Raw genomic sequence first — 10,472 nt, 5'->3', positions numbered from 1 at the left:
TTTTGGATTTACAATCAATTAATGCCTCAAAAAAATATGTTGTAAAATGAAAATCAGTAAAAAGTAATTAAAAGTTCCAAAAACCCTTTCAAGACCAATAGAAAATTTGAAAGAAAAATATCTAGATATTTTGGTGGAAATTTTAAATAGATAATAATAATCATTAGATAAAAAGGTTTTGTCAAGTTCTTGGTCATTCATTTGATACGCCTCTAATTATAAGATGATTTCATTTTTATTTTAAGGATACTATCTTCATTCTAAATATAATATTTTAAAATATAATTTTTTTATCACCAACTATAAGATGGTTTCATCTTCATTTTCATGCTACTATATTCACATACTATAATATTCTAAAATATAATTTTATTTTATTATTTTAATTAAATAAGTATCACCGTGCATCGCACGGGACTAATACTAGTAAGAATGAAATGATAATTATCTAAACTATGTTATACGTTACATATGGGCCAATAATATGCATCTATGAATGGGCTTATCAAAAAATAAAAGGGTGGTTCTATTCATAGCCCCCATTTTACTCCTTATAGCCCCTCTTTTAAAATATTAATAACAATTAATTAAGAATTTACTATTCTACCCTATATTTTATAGCCCCAAATTTTATTAAATTTTAAATTAATTATCACTTCAATTTTATAACCCCTTTCATGTTAAAGAATTCATAGCCTCCCTTCCCCCATTTGTCCGTTCCCCCATTTCATATTGAAGAATTCATAGCCTCCCTTCCCCCATTTCTCCGTTCATAGCCCCCATAAAAGAAATCACAATTCATCAAAGATTTAATCAAATCATCCGTCTCTTTTCTCTCAACATTTGTGTCATTGCTCTGTTTCTTCATCAAAGAAGAAGTGAGATTCTTGGGCACACCCTTTTCCGCAATTCCCTTTTAACCATTTGCAGAGATGTTCTTGGCTCCAGAGGTAGATTCCGGCGATGAATTCGCCGTCGTGTTAGCTGGTTCGGAAGGTTTTGTGGCCGGAATTGTGGTCTGATTCGGCTTCAAGACTTCAACTTTATCTTGAATTTGAGTCTGATTTTGCTTCGATACTTGTCGCCACAAGTCACCAACCGTTGGGAAACCTCGTGGGCTGTAGGTGCTCCGTCACTTCCAAGTAAGTCCCTTTTGCCTGCAGAATTCTGTTTTTGAGGTTTTCTTGATTGAGTGGAAGTTGAAATTGATGCCTTTCTGCAATGAAGTTGAAGCGCCGACGGCGGTGAAGTTAGGGGAACTGAAGAAGAAAGCTGAGTGCTATGGGGTTTTCTGTCTCACTTATGATCTCAAAGCTGTGAGTTGTTAATTGCACACACTGCACTCGACATAATCCTCATGTGTTTTTCCACTGTTTCTTTTTATGTTAGACTTAATTGTTTGTTTACGAGGTTTTTGAGAGCTAGAATTAGTAGTTTTGAGTATGTAATTGAACTAGTTCAATTGGTTAACATTGCTTTCTCTGGTGCTGCGGGGATGATATCCAATCATCTTCTCTTCAAAGTAAGAATCTGTGGAAATTGCTGCTAAGGATGAGTCAATATCTGGGAAACCAATCCTATCTAAAAAGGATAAGGTTCCTGCAGTCAAGAAGAACACTTCAATCATAGGTTCCAAACATAAAAGTGTAAAAGGGATTAAGAAGAAAGATAGTTTTGGCTTGTTTTCTGCTAAAGACGAGAAATTAAGGAATCATGGTATTGGAGCCACTTCAAAACCAATTCTAGAGCCTCCTCCTGAATTAAAAAGAATGGTTGATAAGCTTGTTGAATTTGTTATGAGAAATGGGAGGCAGTTTGAGGCAACAATACTTGAGCAAACAAATTAATTCTTCAAAAAATAGGGGCTATGAACGGAGAAATGGGGGAAGGGAGGCTATGAATTCTTCAATATGAAATGGGGGAACGGACAAATGGGGGAAGGGAGGCTATGAATTCTTTAACATGAAATGGGGGTTATAAAATTGAAGTGATAATTAATTTAAAGTTTAATAAAATTTGGGGGATATAAAATATAGGGTAGAATAGTAAATTCTTAATTAATTGTTATTAATATTTTAAAAGAGGGGCTATAAGGAGTAAAATGGGGGCTATGAATAGAACCACCCAAAATAAAAAGGGTAGTTTTATACATAGCCCCTGCTTTACTCATTATAGCCTTTTTATTTAAAAAATATTAAAAAATTTAGTGAAAATACTATCTTACCCTTAAATAATCCCATATTGAATTAATAGAAAAATAATTACTAATCACTATAGCCCAAAACCACCCTCCCGGAAAGTTACGTAAAAATATAGCCCCCCAAATGTGAAGACAAAGATGATGAGAAAACAGTTACATCATAAATGCGGAAAGAAGAGGCAACGTCTAGTTTTCATACAAAGACTTGTGTTGTTGTATGAAATTTCTTGACTAATTTGAGCCTCCCACATAACAATGTGATTTTGAGGGATATAATAAGGATTATAAAAAAATATGTATGATTTCGATTCAATGTTATCAGAACTTGATTATACTCTTTCCCTTCTGCATCTGTTCATGGCGTTTTTGGGGGACAATAGTATGTATGATATATATCTCAGAGTTTAAATCCCAACATTTGGAGAAGTGAAGAAATGAACAATTGGATTGACAAAAATTAAATTTCATGCAAATAACTGCTATAACAAATCTTTCGCCGAATACATGGTGAAGATCCAACATCGATCGGTAGCACTGCTGCCAACAGCGAGATGAGCTCCGACAACTTTTTGAAGATCCAACGACTATATGCAAGAAAAACTGCTCGAAAAAAGAGAGGCTTCCCAAAGTGTATTACTCATCTTTATTGGAGTGGGCAATTGTTCTTCAATCATCTGGGTTGCATCTCTATTTCTTCATATTTTTAAGGGTTGTAGTCTTGTAGAATGTTGATTTTTTCTCAGAATAGGAGTTGTGTGTTTTTGTTTCAGGGGGCTATGTTACCGACAAAATCTGATGAAACTTTTTTTTTACTTATTTATATTTGGGTAAAATAGTATTTTAATAAATATTTTTGAATGAGGGGTTATAATGAGTAAAATGAAGTCTATGAATAAAATTACCCAAATAAAAATTGTAAAGTCCTAATCCAAAATATAAAGAGGCCCAATATTAATAAAGCCTAACATAATATATTTATCAGGTCCAAATTAAATTGAGATAAATAATAAAAAGTATATATATATATAATCTATAAATTCAAAGTCTTATATCTAACTAGGGGCGCGACTAAATGCATCACAAACTCGATTCATAGATATATATATATATATATATATATATATATATATATATATATATATATATTAATAACTCGAAACTTTAATAATTTTTAAATAAAAATTGCAAAGGAAATAAATGGTTTTGGGCTGTGACAGTAAGTGTTGATTTAATGTATCTTATGGTTGATATTTACCTGAAGAAGAATTATTTTACTTGGGTTCGAATACTGGAGGGAGCAAAAATTTTACTAACTTTTTTAATATCGTTATTCAATATAGATATTGTCTTATTTATCACTATATACCGGCTCATTCAACACTATATATTGACTTATTCATTAATCTCACTTCTCACGGAAAATAGCAATTTCACTAAAAAAGTGAAAAAATAATAATTAAGTTAGTGAGTTGAGAATGGGCCCACATATTAGTGAGTGGAGAAAGGAACCCACAAATTATTACTAAAAATAGATTAGAATAACTTTTTATGGACAAATCAAAATAACAAATTAGGACAATATTTTGTGGACAGAGGAAATATATTTTTTTTTGTTATTTTGATCTATTCGCAAGAATTGTGGTATTTATATTTACCAAAAAGGTGAAAATCCAACGCTTAATTGCCTAATACTCCCTCCGTCCACTAATTCAAGGCCTAGGAGGCAAAATACGGGTTTTAAGAAAAAGTATACTTTTATTAGTTGGGTGGAGAAATGGACCCACAAAATATATTATTTATTGGTTGAGTGGAGAAAGGGACTCACAAAATATATTGTTTATTAGTTAAATGGAGAAAAAATGTATTATTTATTGGGTCCCATCAATTAAAATATGAATAAAAACTTACTAAAAATAGATAGGCCATGAGTTGGTGGATGGACCAAAAAGGAAAGTAGGCCTTGAATTAGTGGACGGATGGAGTATGAAATTAGGACAACATTCCGTGGACGGAAGAAATATTTTTTTTGTTATTTTGATCAATTTGCAAGAATTGTGGTATTCAGATTTACCAAAAAGGCAAAAATCCAACGCTTAATTGCCTAATATGATGTCCTTTTGTGGGATCTTCATTCAAAAGCCAAAACACATTTCCCAAAATTTTATTAAAATTCTACTCCCTCCGCCCCACAAATCTTGACATGTTTGGTTTCGGCACGAGAATTAAGAAATTGTAGATTAGTGTTTTTAAGTGTATATGTAATAAAGTATGAGATAGCAGTTCGGATCCTCTGTACCAAAAGCCTGTCCCACTCCATGTCCCAAACCTAATACTACACCGTTTTGAGGGCAAATTATTTACTCCCTTCTAATCTCCTAAATCTGTTCAGATATCAGCTCGGCTTAGTCAAGCTGTAAATCTACATCTTCCTCTTTCCTTCTCCAACACAAATATTCCATTCAGGAAGATTTCTTTCTCCACCGAAAAATGAGGAATTTATCTGCTGCACAGGATTTGACTATGGATATCCAAAATCAGTATTTCTTTTGCTTCGATTTCTTATTATTCTTCTTCACAAACTTTCATACTCTATTTTTTATGATTTTATTCTTCCACAAGAATCAACTTAGTGGAAAGGAACCAGAGGAGATGAATCAATTAACTGGAAAGGAATTGGAGAAGATTACATTCTTGATTTTGTAACTATCAAGGAGTGATTCATTTGTTAAATGTGGCTTTGGAGCTGGCGAGGAGGGACCTCTTGTTCAACCCAATCAGAAAACATACACGCAGGTGGAATTTAGGCCGAATAGAAAAGGATTTCCATTGAGTAGTTTCATCAAACAGATGGAGTGCAATGCGAAGTTGAAGGCAGATGTTTGGGAAATAGTAGAAAGAAGAGACCTTGTTGAGGATTTGGTCGGGTTGGCGAAGACGGATGGGTGTGGAGAGTGTTAAAAGAGGGGTGTTGTTTCTGGGAAGCGAGGATGAAGACGACGGTCGCGATCTGGGGAGATTGGAATCCAGAGAGATGGAGAGGTTTCTGGCGGATTTTCTGACACAAGCTGTTATTAGATTCCAGAGAGATGGAGAGGTTTCTGACAGTAAAGTGCAGGCGAAATTAGATCTAGGGTTGACGGCGCCGTTCGCCCTGAAATTGAAGACGACGGTCGCAATCTGGGGAGATGTCTCCGACCACAGGGGAGGGCGAGGGCAGAGCCGACCCACCACCGCCACCACATGGAAGCAGCCACATGTGGATGTAGATTTACGGCTTGAATAAGCCGACCTGATATCTGAACAGATTTAGGAGATTAAAAGGGAGTAAATAATCTGCCCTCAAAACGGTGTAGTATTAGGTTGGGGACATGGAGTGGGACAGGCTTTTGGTACAGAGGATCCGAACTGTATGAGAGAGAAGGTAATAAAAGTGATAAAGTAGGAAATAGAATGTAATAATTATTACCTTATTTGAAAATGTGTCAAGATTCGTGGACGGCCCAAAAGAAATGCGTGTCAAAATTCGTGGGACGAAGGGAGTACTTCCTAAACCACACCACAGTTTTTTGTAGAGAAAGGGAACATATAACTTATCAAATTACCCTTAAAATAAAATTTGCAATAAAAATATAATAGACAATCTATATTTCCTACCCAATTTCTCTAAAAAAAATTATTTCCTACCCAATACACTTTTAACATTAGTATAAATTAATACTATCCCCATAAAACAATTAAAACTTAAAATCTAAAAAGAACATTTTTTAAAATTGCAATTTCGTGAACAAGGTTAAATGTAATAGCCTTATAACATAAACATTATGATATTTAAAGCAATAATATAGATTTGATACTCTATCTAAAAAATAGAGATAAAAAGAAGGAAACATCATCACCAAGTATATTTGCGCTTGTCCCGTCAAGAATAGTAAACAAGATCTGAATTCTTAAAGTATCTTCTAAAGTAGGGATTATAGTCAAAAAAAAAAAAAAATACACGAACTTTGATAAAAGTTGCAATTTTCACCTGAACTTTCAAATTGGCCAAAATATACCTGAACTTATATTTTTTGTTGTAAATTTCACCTCGACGGAGTTCAATCATTGCAAGTTCAGGTGAAATTTACAACAAAAAATATACGTTCAGGTATATTTTGGCTAATTTGAAAGTTCAGGTGAAAATTGCAACTTTTATCAAAGTTCGTGTATTTTTTGGCTATAATCCCTCTAAAGTATTATAAAGGCATGGTAAATTATTACACTATGCTCACTGTAGAATACTCCAATAATAATAATAATAATAATAATAATAATAATAATAATAATAATAATAAATTAAATTGAACCTAGACATTTTAAAAATATTGTATAACTAGTGTTAGAAATAAGCTCTGATAATGTCATATGCTTGTCCTTATTTTTGTCCCAATTTACAACTTCAAACTATATAATATACAGAATAATATTTTAATAAATATATATGCTTAGTATATTCCGTACTGTTAATAGACTAATAGTAAAATATTACTTAATTTAAAAAAGTGTAAGCTTAGAAAATTAGAAAATGACTATGTCAGGCAAATTGGAGCGTAAAGTAACGCGAACCCTTGCTGTCTGGTCATTTTATTGTTTTAGTGTGGAAAACCCAAAATTTGTGGTCTCGCTCTCGCATAACAAAAGTTGAGTACTGGTTGTTTACCACAAAGATTTTATAACCTGTCTCACGAATCTTTAAAATAAATTGTAAAATACCCTCTAATCCAGTATGTAATAAAAAATGGTATGTTTATTTTTCTCAAGTTCTATTCAATATTTAAACATATAGTAATTCTCTGAATACTGTATAATATACAAATATCAAGATTCGAAGTTTTAAGGATTCTGATATTATTGGAAGCCGAAGTTATAATATGAAGTTGATGATGCAAAACTAGAGTTAGGACATGATTTAGGCATCACGAGAAGCCACACTAGATGCTGCAGACAACATTCAGGTATTTAGCATATGCATGTTTCACAACTGAGCTGCCTCTGTATCAAACAGGTTGGATTAATAAATAATCTTTATCCACCTTGCTTCGGTTCTTTAGGAAGATGAGTGATTATTTCAATTATTAGAAACTGGAAACAACACGATCAAATATTAAACAAAATTTACAACTCCGAATGAAGTTCTGTTTCATCAGGAAAAAAACTAGTGAATTCCAAATGCAAACTACACGTACAAGTAGTAAGACATATCATGTATATCACCAACATTACAAAATATAAACAAACTCAATGGGGATGACGGCCAGAAAAGAATAATATATGATGATGGTGATGATGGCCGCCCCATTATTTGTGATGAAGAGAAACACATATGGGAAGAGCTCTAAATACACAAAAGAATCGATAATCCATACCCAAACAAATCCACACCAGACACAGCGTTGCGTTGATCTTACTACCAACTCAAAGCAAATTCCAACTGAAACTAGGTGAGCTGGACGAATGCTGCTGCTTTTTTCCGTTTGTACTGGAGGTTGAAGGGCCGCCTAAAAATGGATTCGAGGGTAGAATCAAAAGTCTCCCATTGTGTTGTTATCACCACAGAAGTAGCGGAGCCCGAGTGCCTTGCAGGTTGATGTTCATCATGCTGCTTTGGTGAATCACAGTCGATCAATGAATCCCCCAAGGAATGCCGAGGTTGTTGGTGAGTAGGCGAAAGAAGACACCTCACCATTCGAGGGCTTCTGCTGCTGCGATGAGAAACTTGGTTTCCAGTGCCGCTGGGCATTGATGAATTCTTGAGCTTTATCAGATTCAAGCTTCTCTACAAGCTTCTGTATTCTTCTCACCTATAAAAATTCAACAACAAATGGAACATTCAAGAATCAGCTTCTAACAGACCACACATTTCTCGAGTATAATAAACTACAACTACCTGCATTTTCCTCTGTAATTTGACATCACCATCAGCAACGACGCCGTCCAACTTGAGCAATTGATTCATCAACAGCTCAATGAGGTTCAGTATATCCTTCTCCACCAGTTTCCCGCCTTTAGAAATCACAGTTTCGAGAGCAGACGCCCTACCCCACTCATCATACAAAATACAATACAAATTACACGGTGTTTCAAGCACTCAATTAAATGGATGAAGGAAGCAATTACCTGCGCAGCCCAGCCTATCGACCTCCAAGCTGATATCTGATAGCGTTTTTGCAGCCTTCTCCATTTTAGCATTCTTCCTCATCTCTAGGAAGCGTTTCTCTTGCTAATGGCATCCTCTTCCAACACCAATTTGGACTTGTCCTTCACTCCGGCACTGTCTAGATACGCACTCGAATTCCTCTCTTTATCCTTGTAAAACAGCTTCTGATCCTGGTGGTGCAGTCCGTTGGCCCCTGACAGCATCTTCTTCAACTCCCCTAAATTCACTCACATAAACACACATCAAAAAAATTGGAAACAAACGTATAAAAGCAAGAATCCCAATCACGATCAGGAAATTACCAAAGGTTGATTGGGAGCTGATACGGAGTTCATGATAAATGGAACCGTATTTGACGCGGACGCGAATGGTGGGAGGCGGCACGCGCCTCTCGTCGCCGTCCGTACGCTTCTGGACCAGCATTCCGCCGGGCCTGAGCTCCCACTCTTTGTCCACGCCTCTGCCGGCGTTAAAATCCGGCGGTAACGTTTCATTCTTAGTCCTCATCCGCATCATCTTCGATCACAGCAACCAGGAGATATTAATTAGCCGCGGAAAGACGGTTGAAATCCCGAGAATTTTTGGAATTCAGTAGATCAAAAAACAAAGAGCATTGACTGCGAGTTGATCCCACACGGTTTGGCTCGCGCATCACAAAAGAGAAACCCTCGCGAGACAAAGGCGAAAGCTTCACAAATTTCTGAATCTCAACATCACACCAATACAACGTAGCATCCACGCGTCTGAATATATCGCAAATTCGTAATCCTAATTAGTGGGTGAGTAACCGTAACTAACTACAGGAAATCACCAAGTAAAATGGGACAAAGATTTAGTTTGAACTCGAATGGGGAAAAAAGGAAAAAAAAAAGTCAAACCCGGGAATCTCGAGTGTTCGGGAAAGATCGGCGGAGACGAGACTCCGGCCGGAGAAAGGCTCTCAATTGCGTTGAATTGAGGCTGAATTGCCGAAAAGAATTCAAAAATAATCAGATCTCTCACAAAAAATCCGGAATGTAGAAAGAATCAGTTTAGCGCGTGAAATCTGTCAATAATATCGAATCTCCGTATCTTGAAACTCCAAGGGAAATTCCCAGAAAAAACAATGCCCGCACTGGAAAACTATAACGGGAAAAGATTAAGTGAATATGGAGTTGGTTCCTGCGTGCTTTCCTCTCTCTGCAAGGCTGGAGAAACAAGACGCGAAGAGAGAGAGAGAGAGAGAGAGAGAGAGGAACGAAATGTAAAGATATAAAAATTGTATGGACAGCGAACACAACACAGCAATGAGGTCAGATTATTGAATTAGGAGCTTCTTCTTCTAATCACCAAAAATAAATTGCGATAATCAGACTTATTATAAGCAAAAAAAAGAAGACCCACTAAAGCCGCCGACGCCTCTTGTTAATAATTGGTAAAAGCTACAGTTGAAGACGCAAGCTGTAATTTGAAGTTTCTTGCTCAATATTATCGCGCCATCAAAAAAATTTAATAATATGGAAATTTCGTTTAAACTATTCCCCTAAAATGGATTTTAAGCAAAGTGCTCACAATACAAGTTTGATTGAACTTTTTGCCCCATTTTTAATGGAAATTACGTGCAGTAAATATTTAGTAAATACACTGTCTTTGTCGGATAGTCCAATTGAATATTAACTGAAATTCATATATTTATTTCAAACAGTTTGTACATCAAATCCTTTCCAGAGTACTTATTTATCAATTTAATGACTATTTTATTATGCACTCACTTAATTTTTAATCACTTTGTAATTACTGGGTGCAGTTGGCTCTATATTAACTTATGAAATTCAATCTCTGCTGTAGTAGCCTAGTCGTGTAGTGTTAAAATACGTAACCGACTGTCTCGAAATTGATCCCATTACCAATTTTGAAAATTACGAAATAATGAGCTAATATAATTCTTCAATCATGACTACATTTTTTTATTAAAAAAGTGAATTAATGTTTTGGATATATCATTTAGGCGTCATTTTTTAATGTTATGAATCTATTACCAGATTCCAAATCTTCTTATTAATCCTATATCTTTTAAAATGTTGTAATGTCAGTAAT

The 10,472-nt window shown here is 35.1% G+C and overlaps 1 long non-coding RNA gene and 1 pseudogene across 1 annotated transcript; one reads left to right on the top strand and one right to left on the bottom strand.

Annotated features, from left to right (window-relative positions):
* Positions 1-711: 711 nt before the first annotated feature.
* LOC130993518 (uncharacterized) lies at positions 712-1,406 on the top strand. The gene is made up of 2 exons (XR_009091692.1): positions 712-1,142; positions 1,228-1,406. It is a non-coding gene; the product is annotated as an uncharacterized LOC130993518 (long non-coding RNA).
* A 5,896-nt stretch (positions 1,407-7,302) lies between these two features.
* LOC130993517 (BAG family molecular chaperone regulator 2-like) lies at positions 7,303-9,772 on the bottom strand (annotated as a pseudogene).
* Positions 9,773-10,472: the final 700 nt, after the last annotated feature.

Source organism: Salvia miltiorrhiza, chromosome 7 (genome assembly GCF_028751815.1).
Source record: "Salvia miltiorrhiza cultivar Shanhuang (shh) chromosome 7, IMPLAD_Smil_shh, whole genome shotgun sequence".
Lineage (NCBI taxonomy): Eukaryota > Viridiplantae > Streptophyta > Magnoliopsida > Lamiales > Lamiaceae > Salvia > Salvia miltiorrhiza.
This window is presented reverse-complemented; position numbering and strand designations above follow the sequence as displayed.